The sequence below is a fragment of the Vulpes lagopus genome, chromosome 6, assembly GCF_018345385.1.
Source record: "Vulpes lagopus strain Blue_001 chromosome 6, ASM1834538v1, whole genome shotgun sequence".
NCBI classification, from domain to species: domain Eukaryota; kingdom Metazoa; phylum Chordata; class Mammalia; order Carnivora; family Canidae; genus Vulpes; species Vulpes lagopus.
Window position 1 is genome coordinate 43,927,589 of NC_054829.1, and position 16,419 is coordinate 43,944,007.

At 38.9% G+C, this 16,419-nt stretch overlaps 1 long non-coding RNA gene across 2 annotated transcripts in view; it reads left to right on the forward strand.

Annotated features, from left to right (window-relative positions):
• The window catches only part of LOC121492483, an 88,749-nt gene extending 84,835 nt beyond the window's left edge, over window positions 1-3,914 (forward strand). For both annotated transcript variants that reach the window (XR_005988257.1, XR_005988258.1), the window contains one exon: window positions 3,696-3,914. This is a non-coding gene — a long non-coding RNA (uncharacterized LOC121492483). The remainder of the gene's footprint in view (window positions 1-3,695) is intronic.
• Window positions 3,915-16,419: the final 12,505 nt, after the last annotated feature.

Below are 16,419 nucleotides of genomic sequence, written 5' to 3' on the forward strand. Positions count from 1 at the left end.
TAAAGCTGACTAAGTCTAGTTTCCTATCCTTGGGAGGAAGACACTTTCCTGGTTGATCATTAGCCACTACCAGTATTGCAGAAGAGCTGCCATAGAGATAGCCCATGCTGGGAAGGAACAGTTGTTAAGACGGAGTCCTTCCAGGTTAACACACCTTCAGAGTGCTTTGTGAAGTAGGTGGCATTGAGGAAGATTTTGGCAGGTGGCTTGGTATTTGTTCTGGAGAATTAGTTCATTCTGCCCAACTTATTCCATTTTAACCAATAAAAAATATAATCGAAAAATATCACAGACTATATCTGGTCAGTGAATGGTGGGTCAGAATGTTTCTACAGACTAAACAGATAAGCCTGCAGACTACTAAATGCACATTAATTCATAGCTTTGTCAAAGTTATTCATATAAATCAGTCCCAACACAGCACTTTCATTTTATAGGAGAGCAGTAAAGGAAAATATTATTTTATTTGTTTATTGATTTTAAAATGATGATCAGAGAAATTAAAGACTTGTCCGTGGACATATGGCTGACAAGTGGCAGAACTGAAGCTAAAACTCATTTTTTCCCACTCCTTGCATTTTCTATATGACCATGTTGTCTTTACAACTTTACAGCTTTCAAATTCATTTTTATGAGCATTACATCATAAGGAGGAAGATATATATACAAGGTCACAAACTTTCAGAACACCACTACAAAACCAGTCTTGATAAATCAGATATCATTGTCACACCCTATGGACTCGCTCACAACCCCCTGTCAGAACAACCTAGTTGTTACCGGGCAGTATCCTCCAGGTACGGTCAGTCAGGCATTGTATATACATTCACCTTCTTTCCTAAGAAAACTAGAAACACCTGGATTATGTTAGGTCACTTTTGGGTTTCTACAGCTGGATTTTATGCTTCTCCCCTCTTAAGGAGTTGACAATCTGGAAAAATCTTGATATTCAGCCAAGAAAGCAAGAGCTTTTCATTTTAAACATGAACATTTCTATATGTTCTGGCAAAGGAGTGGAGTGGGGAAGGTGAGCTGAAAATTATTCCTTATGGTGTATAAATAAAAGTGGGCAATAAGAAAGATGGGTCATGACCTTCAATAGGGATATATTAAGCAAAGAAAACCACCCCCTTTTTCTTCCTAAACAATCCTCTTCAGCATAACAAGTGGCTGCATGACTCAATAGCTTGGTCAGTAGTACCCAGTGGAGAGTAACTTCAGGCCGCCTGTGTTTCAGTTGGACCATCTGCTGTGTGGGTCTGTGCAGCTGTGCCTCCGCTCTGTAGTTCCTCCACCCTCTCTCAAAGAGACACTTGAAAATCTCACTTCAAGCAGAAGGCAGGGGGCCAGGGGTGGGGTGGCTCTGCTTACTCTGTAGCACACTATTTCTCTGGTTGAAAAGCTTCTGATGTAAAATTAGTCATCAATTTAGCTATTTTTTCCATTAGTCTAAACTCTGGCTTTCTGAATGTAATGTGTAGATGTAAAATATCCAAACCATGGGAAGAGCTACAGTTTCCAAGACATGAACTTTGAGGCCAGCGAAGTTCAGAGTAAATTTGACATTAACCAAATATTACTTCCCTGCTCAGGCTGTGAGCTAAGAAGTCTCCATACTAAAAACAAGAAAGGGAGGTTTCCTACACAAAGGAACATGAAACACTCTGAAACAGTGTGAAACAAGGGGTCTTTGGCTTTTTAACCTATGACAAGAACAAGCCAAGGCGTACATGTGGGAGGGGTGGCAAATGCCACTCTGCATTTACCAATTATGAAATATGTTCATTGCCCAACCAGGGGAAAGTCAATGCAAGTAGGCAAATTCTACCTGCTGCTACATCATTTCCTTGGCCAAATTTGAATTATTTACACATATATTAATCTTCCATGAATGTACAGCTCAGTGCCTATGTGCAACTAGAGATATGAGGGCAGATATGCCCCTTGTTAAGATGTCCCTTGCCACGCAGGCACTCCCAGCATCAGCCCTACCCTGATGCTGTACTTTTCATCTATTTCAGCATTCTCACATGCTGATTTCTGTCCAGCCAATGCCATGAAAGGCAGGCTGCTGTGCTCCAGCTTCTGTCTTGCAACCATCCAAAACTTTCCTCTATTGCTCCTGATCTTGCATCATTCTGGTTCCACCCAGCAACTAACTCTTGACTTTGCCTCCCATCGGCCAACCTGAAAGCAGCTCCTTGTATTTAATGGCAGCACTTGTGTGTGCTAGTGTTAATCCTCCATGCTCCCTAAGGACAGTGAATCAGAATCATTGACTTGTTCCACTCTTGGACACACAGATGGTAACTTCTTCTTTCCCCTGCCCAGCTCTGGTCCCTGGAACTCAAACTGCAATCCTGACCCGTCGAACTCCAATCCCAGTGGAGTCAGGGGTGGTGTTCGGGCATATCATCCATTGTTCTCTTGCAAGGCAGCTTGTTACCTTATTAGGGAATCTCATGCCATGGAAATACACAAAAAGATTACCCTCTTCAGGTGAGAGGGTCAGAATGAAATAAGGGGATGCTCATGAGTATTAGTGAAATTATTAAAAAAAAAAAAACAGCTGCAGCAAAGAACATTCCTACCTTCTCATTGTAAACAGCCAAAAGCTACAATAAGTTTGCTCCTAGGAAGAGAACTCTGCTGCTACTTATAAAAGATACATTAAACAGTCTCTGGTGTTCATAGAATAATATGGGAAATATCAATACCCACAATATTTTTAGAGAGGCTCCAAATACAGTCATTGTTAAGGCCACAAACAAAGCATTAGGAAAGCCTAAATAAAAAAATAATAATAAAAAAAAAGAAAGCCTAAATAACACACTCATGTATTTTGCTTGGAAGTTGAGAAATATACAAGAGGCTCTCCTATTCAGTCAGAGAAGGCATCATACAAGAAAATGGGTTGTTAGGATCATTGAAAACTAGTAGTGAGGCCATTTAGAAAGCCTGGCAAAGGATTCTAAAGGCAAGAGACCGCAAGCCATCAGACTTAGATTTGAGCAGGGCATGTGAAAAGGGGGAGAGGATGCTATGGAAGGAAACATGTAAAGGGGGGAAAAGAGGAAATAATAGTAGCTACTAAGAAACCAAGGTTTAGAAAAGATGGATAATGTCCTGGACCCAGGTTATATACTTCCTCACCCAACATTCACTCAGAAATTATTTCCTATTGCTCATGACCCTTCAGAAAGCTTTCCTAGGACCAAGCACAGTCTGAGAGGAAAGTTCATGTTTGTCTTCATGGTGGTCTGTGTGCTAAGCCAGCTCAAACTGCCACTACAGCTGTTCCTGGAATCTGATGCTACTGTGGGCAGAACTGAAAGCCATCTTTTCTTTCACCTCACTCCTGGAACCTTCTGCCTCTTGCCAAAGACTATGTTTTATTCACTGTGGTGTGAGGCACCATATGCCCCTTTTGGTGTTCACGTATAGGCACTAGTTCACCCCTTAATGTAGTGTAGAGAAAGGCTAGCCAGAAGGCCCCTGGCTTGCTGCTGCCTACAGTGTGCTCTCTGGACTGTGACTCACATGGAAGAGGCAGCTGCCATCTTGGACCTTTACTGTCACAGCGGCTGTTAGGAGTACCAGCTGGTACAACCCAAAAGTGCAGAGGGATCATGGGTCAAAGTATGACCAAAGGGAAATGAAAAATGATGGATAATTCCTTCTCTTTCTTCACACAGGTGAACTGTTCTGAGATATAATGACTCACGCAGACTCTCTGAAGCTGTCCTGAAAGATTGAGCAATCACCAATTCTGGTTACAAATTCTGGCCACTTTGAGAATGTACTCCTTTGCATTTGTTCTTCATCCTGGGCTGCCTCCCTCCCTTTTTCTACCACTGTGTTTCTCTCAGATGATGCTTCCCACCAAAGTGACAACATCAACAACTTTGCCTCAGGCTTTGTTTTTTTTTTGTTTTTTTTTTTTAATTTTTATTTATTTATGATAGTCACAGAGAGAGAGAGAGAGAGAGGCAGAGACACAGGCAGAGGGAGAAGCAGGCTCCATGCACCGGAAGCCCGACGTGGGATTCGATCCCGGGTCTCCAGGATCGCGCCCTGGGCCAAAGGCAGGCGCCAAACCCCTACGCCACCCAGGGATCCCTCAGGCTTTGTTTTATAGGCTAAGTGGGCTAAGGTAATGACATTTTTAATGCTGCACAATACTGGGATTTGAACCCAAACCAACTTCAACTATGATACATAGATGAACAGAGACCCCAGGTAAAGACAAAGAAGAGATCAAACTCTAATGGACAAAAAAAACAGTGATAGGCCTGTCTGAATTCCTAAACAAGAAATAAATAGAGCAAATCCAGTAGAGCAAGTGCTATATTCTGTAATTTTGGCTGTCTGCATTCAGAGGAAATTACAGCTACCAGGTCTTCTGCTTTTCATCTTTTCATCGCTACACACTGTCTTGCAATTATTGGTGGTCTTGATTTATCCTAGAAGAAGAAATTATCCAATGAAGATAACCAAAATTTGTCTTTAGGTATAATTTACTCTAAGTTCCTTTTAGTGCACTACCTCCAAAATGGGTACAAAACATTGGCTACCTCACAAGAGACTCTGTTTACACTAGCTCTGATTTTATGATAAAGACTGCAATTTAAGGATCTTGATCACAAAACACCAATTACCATACAATTTTTGCTTTTGTTTATTAATGTTATTCTCATTCTACAGAGATTCTTCAAGAACATTTAAGTTAAATATCTACATGAGTAATAACAATAGAACACTCTCCTGTAAAATATCATCATCTATCTCAGAGGTATAATTTTTGAGATTTGTGTATCTTTGATTTCTCGCACTGTCTTTAGGAGCTTTTGGTTTTTACATAGAATGGTGACACTCCAGTAACAAAGAAAAGATCTCTAACCTATATTTTCCAGCTCTATTTTATGGATTTAGATCTAATTTTCTCTGTTGTGGAAGATGGGTCACACATTATGAAATAAATCTGCTCTGGCTTCTCTTCGCAAACTGGTGCATCTTCTCCCAGGAGTACTATTAAACAGATGCTACAATAATTTCCTTGGACTCTACCAATCCTCCTAGCTCATGTCCTTGAATTCTCACTCCAGCCTCTACAACATCATTGTTATTTCATTTATCCTCTTCCATACACCCTTCTCCTTTTTCCTTCATTTCATCAAAGACAATTCATTAGCAAAGATCATGGAGCTTGTTCACATAAAGCCACCATGACCATTAGAGAAAACTAAAAATATTTAAACTATCCCTTCTGTTACCCTTAACCACAAATATCCAGAATCAATAATAAGCCTGATATTGAAATCTTTCTTTTCCTTCAAATGTGCACAAATGAATCACCTGGAAGGTAAAAAAAATCTTAAACTGAATTCAATTGGAATTTGCAGCTTCGTGATGTCTGGGTTCCACATCAACTGACCATCAGATCTTTAAGGAAGGGCTAGGAGAGCTGGAGGTGGTCTATTCATAAAACTAGTTAAATGAGGTGCCCATAGACATCACTAGGGTAAATTTCATAGCTTCTATCTGCCATCGCTATTGCTGTAAAATTTTATGTGGTTGAAATAGAGATTAAGGGTGGATTTGGAGAGGGAAAGAAGTCACTTGTCCAAGTCCAAGAAGCCAGCCAAGAAGTGGTTATGAAAGTAGAAAGTGTCATCCAACTCTGGGCCTTGAGCAAGATGCTGGCAGTGAATACTTCAATGACTGAAAATAGGTCTAAAAGTATAATGTCCCTTTTAGGCTTGTGAAGCCATCTTCTCTTTCTCTGCCCATAGTTTTATAGCAGAGGGGTCCCCAAGCCATGAGGCTTGAATAAGATCAATTACCTCATGATTGGGACAACAGTGTTTATAGAGAACCACTTGTCAATCGAAGTTTTCTTTTTTCTAATGAAAATAATCACTACCACTCAAGACAATAGAATCGAATGGATTTTGATTTTCAGAAAAGTACATGATTATTCAGAAATAGATTTTAAGAAAGTTAGTCATCTGGAACAGAAAAAAATAAACATTTCTTGGCCCACTTTAAAAAAATTTTTGTGTCTTTTATTTGTTTGTTTATTTTTACTTTGACTTCAGTGGTTTCTTGGAATTCATTCAAGCCACTTCAACATGGCCATGCAATTCACATGCCATTCAAAGTGTACAGACCAATGTATTTCTAGAGAAGTTGAAAGAGGAGAGATTATCCATTTGATCACTTTTCTGTTTGTAAGAGAGTCACCACTTAGTTTCTACTATGAATCTAGCTTTTGTACTGTGGCTGTTATTGAAGTTGAGAGGGGGTAAGAAAGAAATAAAGGAATATTACCTTTAGGCAATACTAAGTGTTGGAAAAATAATCTATATTCATTGAGATTTTGGACTGAAGATGGAACAGGACCTTAAAGTCAAGGAGTGAAGAGCGCCTTTTCTCCCAGAAAGAATGCTGTCCTTACTGGGGGTCAAGGGGGAGAGAGTTATCCCTGCAAAGTCCATCCATCTGCATGGTGGTATAAAGGGAGAGATCTAATGACCTCTCATGATTCCTTTCCCTCAAGTCTATAATTAAGGAAACACCAATATAGTTAAAAGAAAGGATAAAATGAAAAAAGAAGTCTTTTGGTAAAAAATGACTTTTCTTCACTAGGGAACTCTCATGGTGCTCAACCTCTTCATGATTTTTTTGATCCCTGATTTTTTTTCCATACTCAAATGGCTTTATATACTCCACTTTGGGTGGCAGAATTTAACAAGAATGTTAACAATGAAGGATGGATTCAGGATAAAGGAGAAGGAAGCAAACATTTTTTGAAAAATATTATAAAAATGAAGGTCCTGTTAAAAGTATCATATAAGAAATTGTTGGGTTATAAAAGAACCTTAGCTGAGAAAAGACTATGAGATAGTAATTCTGTGTGGAAGAGAAAAAAGACATCTTATGTAACTCCTCAAGACAGAATTAGGGCTAAGATTCAGCATAATGGGAAGAAGAATTTATTTTAAGAGACAAAATAAGTTGTCTAACATCTGAACATGCTGCATAAATAAGGAGTGAGCTTTTCAACACTGGAAATATTTTAATAAAAACTAGATGACCCTTGACAGGGATGTTGCTAAGGGAATGCCTCCTTGGAAAAATGATTGTACAGTATTTCCAACTAAAATATTCCCTAATTACCAATCAGCACTGGTAATTATGATTAAAGTTTTTCAAATAAAGAAGCTGGCACCAAATCCACAAATTTACACAAAACTGCCTTTAAAGTTTATATTTAACTGCCAATATTATTTATTTATATTTGTATTTATTTAGTTTATATTTAACTGCCAATATTATTTATATTATATTTAGCTGCCAATATTATTTATTGGTTCATCCATTCATCAAATAATTCTTTGAGCCCTAAAATATGCCCGTATGATTTTAAACACCATAGTAAAGTAACGGAAAAGCAGATAAGGGCACTGCCTTCATGACACTTGAAATCTTATGGGGTACCACACAATAAACATCTTTACAAATAATATGTAAGATAACTTTTGGCAGTGACAAATTCTGTAAGGAATATAAAAGTAGAGTAATAGAGAAGCATGCCCCTCCGGCTCCCTTTAGCCAGGGTGAGTAGGGAGGTCCTCTGTTGGAAATGTCATTTGAGCTTAAGACCTGAATGAATTTAAAAAAAAAAAACTGTCATGTTAAGATCTGGAGGAAGAAAGGTTTAGGCAGGCGAAAGGGGAAGTAGAAGGACTCCTAAGGCAGATATCAATATCTTGAAATAGAGTGAAGTCCAGGTGTCCTTTTGAGATCAGCTCAAAGAGAAAAGCAGGATCCAGATGATGTAGGACTATGCAGACCATGGGAAGACATTTGGATTCTCCTCCCGTTGCAAGGGAAAGCTACCAGAAAACTATAAGCAGGGAAGTGATACAGTCTGATTTACTATTTAAAATTATGCTGGCTATTGTGTAGAAAACAGCTGTCAAGAGTCAAGGGTGAAACCAGGAGGTCTAATTAGGAATCTAGAACAGTGAGAACTAATGAAGGCTCAAGGAGTAGCATAATTCAAATAGCATGTTGGCTATTCTTTAGATGTTTAGAAATCCCACCAATCTGAATGCTGTTCAAAATGGAAATGGCTTAATACTGTGCCTGTATATATATATATATATGTACATACATATATATACACATAATATACATATATACATATATATATATATACACATAATACCTTGAGGAGTATACACATAGTATTTTTAAACTTGGGAACAGAAGTTGAATAGAAAGCAATTTCTGATACCCAAATAGCGATCAAATTGTTGGAGAGTTTAACATCAACAACAGAAACAGAAAAACATGCAAAATTTTCATTTTATTCCCCTCCAAAACACTCTCACAGTTTTCTAGGGAAAGTAAAAAACCCATTGTGTCTAGTCATATAATAAGATCTAAATAGTAATTAAATTGTGTTTATGACACCTGCTGGGATGACTTTCTCTTCTAGCTGTGAGAAGACAATTTGGGATCAAACCACGGACTAAATCTAGCCACAGAGCAATTAACATAACAAATGACAGGCTCCTCCAGGTTTGTGGAATTTGGGAAAAATAAGAAGCTAACTTGCAAATCTTCGTTCTCATTGTGTTGTATTTTACTTTGGGAATATGCAGTTGTTTGGAAACTGCAGGTGATGTGACCCATTCAAACTGTTAAACAAAATTCTACTGAGTAAATTTAAAGATTTAATTGGCTGATTCATGAGTTGGGCAGCTTCCCATCTAAGCAAATAGAAAAGAACTCCGTGGAGCTGTACAAAATGGAAGACTTTTATAGGCAGAAGAGGGCAGGAACAAGGAAGTTACTAGCAAAGAGTGGATTGTTTCAGGCAAAATCACCTTCCGTTAGGTGATGGCAGGGGTCTATCAGGTGGATTACCTCACTATTGCTGACCAGGAAATTCCAGACTGACTAGTTAAGATTACATTCCTGGGAAAAGCTGAAACTGCAATTAGTTTAAGTATTAAGTCTCGGTTTGGTGACATGGGCTAAGCACGAGTGACTCCATTTTGGGCCTATTATTTCCTTCTTTCCTTTTTTTTTTTTTTTTTAATAGAACCAAGACTTAAACAATGGTTTTATATGCAGATGGATAAGCCATCAATCACTTGGCTGTAGGTGGAAAATCTTTGCTTAAGTCATCAACACTCCCAAGTGTAATCCTACCTGTGTTAAGCAGGGGGAATTCTGTTTTTCTACTGTGATTTGATACTGAGAAATAACATGAGCAGATAAGCTTTATAACAGCACTAGAAATCCCTGTTATTTCTAGCAAATGAGAACCGCTAGACTCAATGAGCTGAGCTCTACCTCATGGTCAGTGTATGTGATGACCAAGGTAATGTGGCATAACCTGGATCACTAGAGAGAGCTGAGCAAGAAAGCAGAGTAGTTGAGACAAACAGTGGAGAAAGGCAGTGGGAGTGGGGGGATTGGAACCAATGAGATAAAGAGACTAGCCAGCTCCCAAATTTTCAAAATTACTGCTTTACTATGTTTTTCAATTCATTTCAGTGTGACAGATAACTGAGGAGAGTTGCTTTTCCTGAAGACTTTGCTTACATGCATCACACCCAGAGTGGTCCTGACCCCTGTGTCTTAAAGATTCCCTCCCTCTGGGGATCCTGGGTAGCTCAGCGGTTTAGTGCCTGCCTTTGGCCTGGGCATGATCCTGGAGTCCCGGGATCGAGTCCCGTGTCGGGCTCTGGGCACGGAGCCTGTTTCTCCTCCTCCTGTCTCTCTCTCTCTCTCTCTATGCCTGTCATAAATAAATAAATAAATAAATAAATAAATAAATAAATCTTTTTAAAAAAAGATTCCCTCCCTCCTTTAAGGAGTACTGTTACCATTTAGTGTCTATTGCATGGGTTCAGCTTGGAAGCTCTTTCAAATACCCCTCCTTTCCTTCTCTTCCTTTCTACCCTGTGGTTAGGAAACTTCAAGGTGGCCCCACCCACTCTCTTCTAGTTCACATTTCGCACTTTATTCCAAAAAACAGTGGAGAATGCTAGTCAATATAAAGATGGTAGTATGGTCACATGAGAGGAAAACTTCTGCACTTAAGGATTGTCAACTTTTTTATGGCTAATCCCTACATGATTATTATGCAGTGTTTGGGAAAGAGATTTGTCATAAGAGTAAACATCTGTGTGCATATTCACATGCCTGTGTGTATGTATGTGTAGACACGTCTTATGCACATATGTTCTAAAACAAGAGTTGGGCTGAAATAACCACAAACTGGCAATGGTTATCAACATACCCATTGCTTAAACTGTATTAATCATCCAATTCAATTATGAACAATAATCACAGAGTAGTAATATACTATACTGGTGAAGACCATAGTCTGGAATTGGACCTCACTTTACTACTAACCAGCTGTGTGACCTTGAGTAAGCTACTTAAACTGTGCCACAATTTTCGCATTTGAGGTGACAATATTACTTATGTTTTTCATAAAGATGAAATGAGCTAATTGCTATGTAAGTGTTTGCTGTCATTGTCATCATGGTTGTCACTGTCATTAAGTTTATAACTTTCCAAAATAAGAAATAAGCATAAAATCGTATCTGAGTATTTGCTCTTGTTATGACAGAAATACTCATCCTCCTATATTTCTCTCCAATCAATTCACTTAAAAGCCATTTATTTTGTCAATGTGTTTTGAATGCTTGCTATGTACTAAGCACTGGTTTACACTAGTTATACTGGTTTACATGCCAGGGGTTAGAGACCATCATAAGCAAGACAGAGAAAGTCTCCAGTTTCATGTTGTTTACATTCTAGTGGGCTGGGCACTATGTGTGGTTCATATATGCCAAGAACCATGGTAAAGAAGTTTCATGTAAATTCAGTTTTAATGAAGGAAACAAAAAGTTTTCTCTGTCCATAGACAAGAGATTAATGTGTTAATGCCTTCTAGAATTTTGTCCTGATCATGTCATTCCTATATAAATACATCACATCTGTTTTATAAGCTCCTAGAAGACTTTATATTATTGATTTCCTCAAATTGTTCTGCTTTCTTCACAAGGTGCTTGATCAGGAGAAGGCAATATTAGACTCCTTCACCTTAGACAGTAATATCTTTGACTATGCAATATAAGAAAATGTGAACAGTGTGCATATGAGCCTTGAAAAAAACCCTCAGCAACTTCTTTAGTCCCTTCAGGCTGCTATAACAGAATACCATAGACTCGGTGACTTACAAACAACAGAAATTTACTTCTCAGTGTTCTGGAAGCTGAGAAATACAATATCAAGGCACCATCAAATGTGGTGTTTGCTGAGGACCCATACACTGGTTTATAGACAACTGTCTTTTCACTGTGTCCTCACTTAACAAAAGACTCCTGGGACTTCTATCTGGTCTTTTTTATAAGGGCACTAATCTCATTCATGAGAGCTCCTCCCTCTCAATCTAATCACCTCCAAAAAGTCCCATCTCAAGAAGTCCCACCTCCGGGCAGCCAGGGTAGCTCAGCGGTTTAGCACCTGCCTTCACAGGGCCTGATCCTGGAGACCCCAGATGGAGTCCCACGTCGGGCTCCCTGTATGGAGACTGCTTCTTCCTCTGCCTATGTCTCTGCCTCCCTCTCTCTGTGTCTCTCATGAATAAATAAATAAAATCTTTAAAAAAAAAAAAAAAAGCCCACTTCCTAATACTGTCATGTTGGGGGCTAAGGTATGAAATGTGAATTTGGGGAGGAGGAAAAACAAACACTCAGTCTTAACAACAGGTATAAAAAGAAAAAAAAAGAAAGAGAGAAAGAAAGAAAGAAAGAAAGAAAGAAAGAAAGAAAGAAAGAAAGAAAAGAAAGAAAGGCCAAACCAAGCTTCATTAATTTGACTCCCACTGAGAAATCTCAGCTCAAACTATACATGGAGAAGGCTGATCTTGTACAAAAGATCTAACACCAAAAAATCTAACATTGAAGCTAAGAGTAGGACTAGGACATTTAACTAAAGTCCAATGGTCTGGGTTCTAATCCTGTGCAATCTGTGGGTAAGTCTTCAAACCTCATAGGACCTTAGCTTCCCTTTTGTAAATTGGGACAAGAGTTCCTATCTTGTTTACCTTATAGGTAAGAATCAAATAAAACAGCATTCTAGAATGTAGATCCTAAATAATGGTGTTGATGCTAAGGCATGGACCATGCTGTAGAGCTGACCTACAGAGAACTGTATCAGTCAGGATTCACCCTAAGAAGCAGAACCAGCAGGAATTTGTTCTAAGAGATTGACCTTGTACAATTGTGGGAGCTGAATAAACAGTGTCTGTAAGGCAGTTGTTTACACATGTGATGTGGAGTTTGACATCCACAGGACAGGCAGTCAGGAAGAGAAGATGGCTATAAAGTATAGGATATCAAGGACAGGCTAGAAGCCAGAGACACAAGCTGAAATCCCTCAAGGGTAGATAAATCCTGCATCTGATCTTGGTGATGGACAGAAGCTGGACACTTCTGAGAGCTAATCAAACAAACTCTTGGCCCAGGAGTCAGAGAAACTGAAGCAGGGTCCAGGGGAAGTAGAGCAGTTGCAGGCCAGTCCCTGTTGCTGTTCAACACCAATCATCAAGTGACTCAGCAGATGAGCAACAACATACGTGAGTTACAAGATGGCTGCTGCTTCTTGGCCATCCTCCAAATCTCCCAAGAATTTTCCTTGTGGTTCCTTTGTGACCAGAAACATACAAGAAAGCTAATTCTTGGAAATGTAGTTCAGCCTAGCCAAGTTGAGACGCTAAAAAACCATCACAAATTCCTTGATTATGATTGGGAACTTGACATAGCAATTTTTATATTCTTAACCATACAAATGTCACTACTTTCTAAAGCCCTAGTACTGCAGTAGCTAAGAACAAGAACTTGAGAGTCATCCTTGACCCAAGTTCAAATCCAAGGTTTACCATTTTCTTGTTTTGGGATGTTAAGCAAGCAATTTATTTGATTCTCGGTGCCTCAGTTTTCTCATCTGTAAAATTTGGATTAGAATACCTGCCTTGTCAAGTCTGATCAAAGATTAAGAGAGGTGATACACATGAAACGCCAGAATGGTGCCTATTATGTAGGCAGTGCTTAGTAAGTGGTAACTGTTACTTTATAGGCCATTCACCATTGGCTCTTCAGAGCCAACTACATTAGAATCAGATGCCTGAAGAGATTCTCAGAGATCTCCCACCTCGTGGCACTCTTAATCATGCCACAGTGCAAAAGAAGTGTTTAAAGGACATTCTTGAGGCAAATAAGAATGGGACCAAATTAAACTTCAAATCATAGAGGCTATTTTCATATTTCCCCAGCTGCCAGAGGTATTTGCTGAAAGAACATTGGTATTTTAAAGTATTATGCTTCCAAGTTAACTCACAAAAAGCATTTAATTGGCAAGCTGTATTATGTTGGACAATATAAGCTAAGAAACAGAATTATGAGTATATACTCAAACTCTGGGGACAGACAGCCTGGGTTCAAATCCTAGCTCCATCATTTACTGTGCTTAGGCAAGTTATGTAAACTCTTATCTCATCTCCTACATCTATAAGATGGAAATAATGTTAGCATCTATGAGCTAGCAGTTATTGTGAGAATTAATGGCTTATATAAAATGTCTAGAATAGTAAGTAGAGTAATCATGAGGTAAATGTTTGCTATCATCATCATTGTCATCACCCACAGACCTCATCTTCTTTCAGTCAGGAATCAGAACCTATTAACTCAGGTCTAGCCATACCCAACAGGAAGCACAGAAGCAAGCAAAGAAAACTTGACTTGTACCCAAGGATCAGTGCTCAACTCTAATGCCTCTATTCCTACTTATTGTAATCTACCTGCACCTTTTGCCTAGACAAAAGGACTTGATTCTTTACCTGCCCAAGCCTGGAGAATCAATTAAGTCTTCGTTTTTAGCTGGATTTCAAGACCTTCTTCCCAGCCAGCTGTAGCCAGCTCCCACTCATACTCCAGAATAATAGCCTGTTAGAAAAGATTTCCATGATACCCTGTGCCTAAAGAGAATTCGTGAAATAGTTTTCTATTACTTGTCTTAACAAGTCAAAATAATAGACTATATCACAATCTCATTGTCCTACAGAGAATACAATCTTTAGGGTCTTTGCTGACCTGTTGGAAAGCATCAGATGATTGAAAACTGAGCCCTACTGCTCTATAAAGACCATAGCTTTTCTCAAATGTTTGCTTTTCCACACTTGCACCTGCACTTCACCATAATAGTAAAGCCTAAAGAAGTTTAAATAGAGATGTGCCTAATTCAGAACACAGATGCTTAAGGAAACATTTCTGTTTTTAAAAGAGATTCTTATAAATGATTTAGCAAATTTGAGCATATAACCTGTCCAAAGTGCTAGCACACTTTGCTTCAAGCAGCCAATTTTGCAGGCAAAGCTGTGGTTTTCTTGTTCCTTCTGTGAGCTGTGGCTGCCATTTCCTCATGGCCCAGCCCTCAGTGATGCACGAACCAGGGATGTATTTCTCATTTGTGCATAAAAGTGGTTTCCTTGAATTATGAGCCCCACAGTTCCAAGATGCTTACGGTCTGGGTGGCCACACAGGTATAAGTGCATAAAAGTCTGTTCTTAGCATGGCTCAAGGAGTGAAAGTATTCACTTCAAACAACTTGTCTCTCTGGGAACATGCTACACAGCACTCCATCAGGGAGAGGAATATTTGTGGTCATAATGTACTACAGCAATGGTACAAGGAGACACACACCAGGAGAAGTTAAAAAAAAAAAACAAAGAGAAAATAAATCCAGCTCTTTATAAGATAGGATCCTTTAACTCCCCTCCCTACCATCCTCTTTCGAAACATTTTAGTTCCTTGGAATTCAACAGAAATGCCAAAAGGAAGGTTGTGTCTATGAACCCAATCATAAGCCTAATAGTAGCAGAAGTTAAAATCTGGACTTTTAGAAAGAATAAAAAAATCAAGTTACGAAGTTTTTGTTTTTGTTTTTGTTTTTGTTTTTTTTTAAAGAGCCTCTTAACTTTTGATTCCTTGCACTAACAAAAATTCCTTGAAGGTAAAAAGTCTCATCCTTTTCAGACTTGGAGAATGAAGGCTCCCATTGACTATGTGGGGTTGTAGCAGTGGTGTGTATCCCTCAGAATCTGAGCCTGAAGGACAGCAAGTCAGCACAGCCCATAGTAAGCCCCCAGCTTCATCCAGATATTGAGGGCCACGACCACCAGATGAGTCACCTCTGCCCTATTATAACAGAGAAAAAGGATGAAGAGGAATTTGGCCTGTGGAATTAGTGCAGGTTCTTCAAATTCAGGAAATTAATTTTTCTCTTTTAAACAAGTCTGGGCCCTGAGAAACTTATTCTTCTAAAAGCCAAGAGGACCCTTAAAAAGTTATAACTATTTTCCTGGAAAAGTTAACTTCAATTCGAAGTACCCAGTTTCCTATAACAGTATGTCTTATGCTCCTTTTTCCTCCTGTGTATCTAGGAATATAATCATCATTGATTATAAAGTACATATTTGCCTATTAAAACAAAACTGCCAAGCTGAGTAATATCATGATAAGTCATTATAAATGCATGAATTTGATTCTGTTTGGTTATATGTACACTTGAACTAAAATTGTCTACAGATGTACTTTTGACTGTAGAATAGATATACCCCTAAAGAGTTGCCAGGAAATCTTTGAAAATAGAAATGTACCTTTTTAGTACTGGGGGAGCTCATTATTTCCAAGAGCCCTGAGATGAATTATTTAGTAGAGAAATAATGTGTATTTATGCAGGGCCTAATGGGTGAAGGATATGAAAGAAATACAAGACATAATCTTTGCCCTCAATCAAACTCCAACTCAAGAAATTGTTTCAAGAATTTGGATTGTTATTTATTGAATTTATTTAAAATGAGGCCACCGGTGCAATAGACAGCATCTAAGAAGTTTCAATCTCACCTTATGCCAGGGAAGCAGCCTGTGATGAGGCCCTGTGGTCAGATAATGCTCCTTTCTCATAGCTGGGACAGTCCTGAAATTTAGATACTTTGGGCCATCTAATTTGCAAACACAGTTGTCTAGGATTGAGCAGCTACTCCTCCTCCTCCATCCAACAGCTTCCCATGCCATAATTGTCCTTTGTTCACACATTAGCTGGACACACACACTCTACATACTCATACAATTTTCATTGTCTTGGGGGTATAACTCTCTAGTTATCATAGTCTTCCACAACAAGGCCTCACTGAATAAGTTCAGCATCACCACACCATTTTCCAGATGCTCATGGACATCATTCTTTCTCCTTCCCTCCCCCAATCAGAGGAGAATTGGGGACAAGGCGAGAATTCTCTCTGATATCATCACATAAGTAGTCTTAATC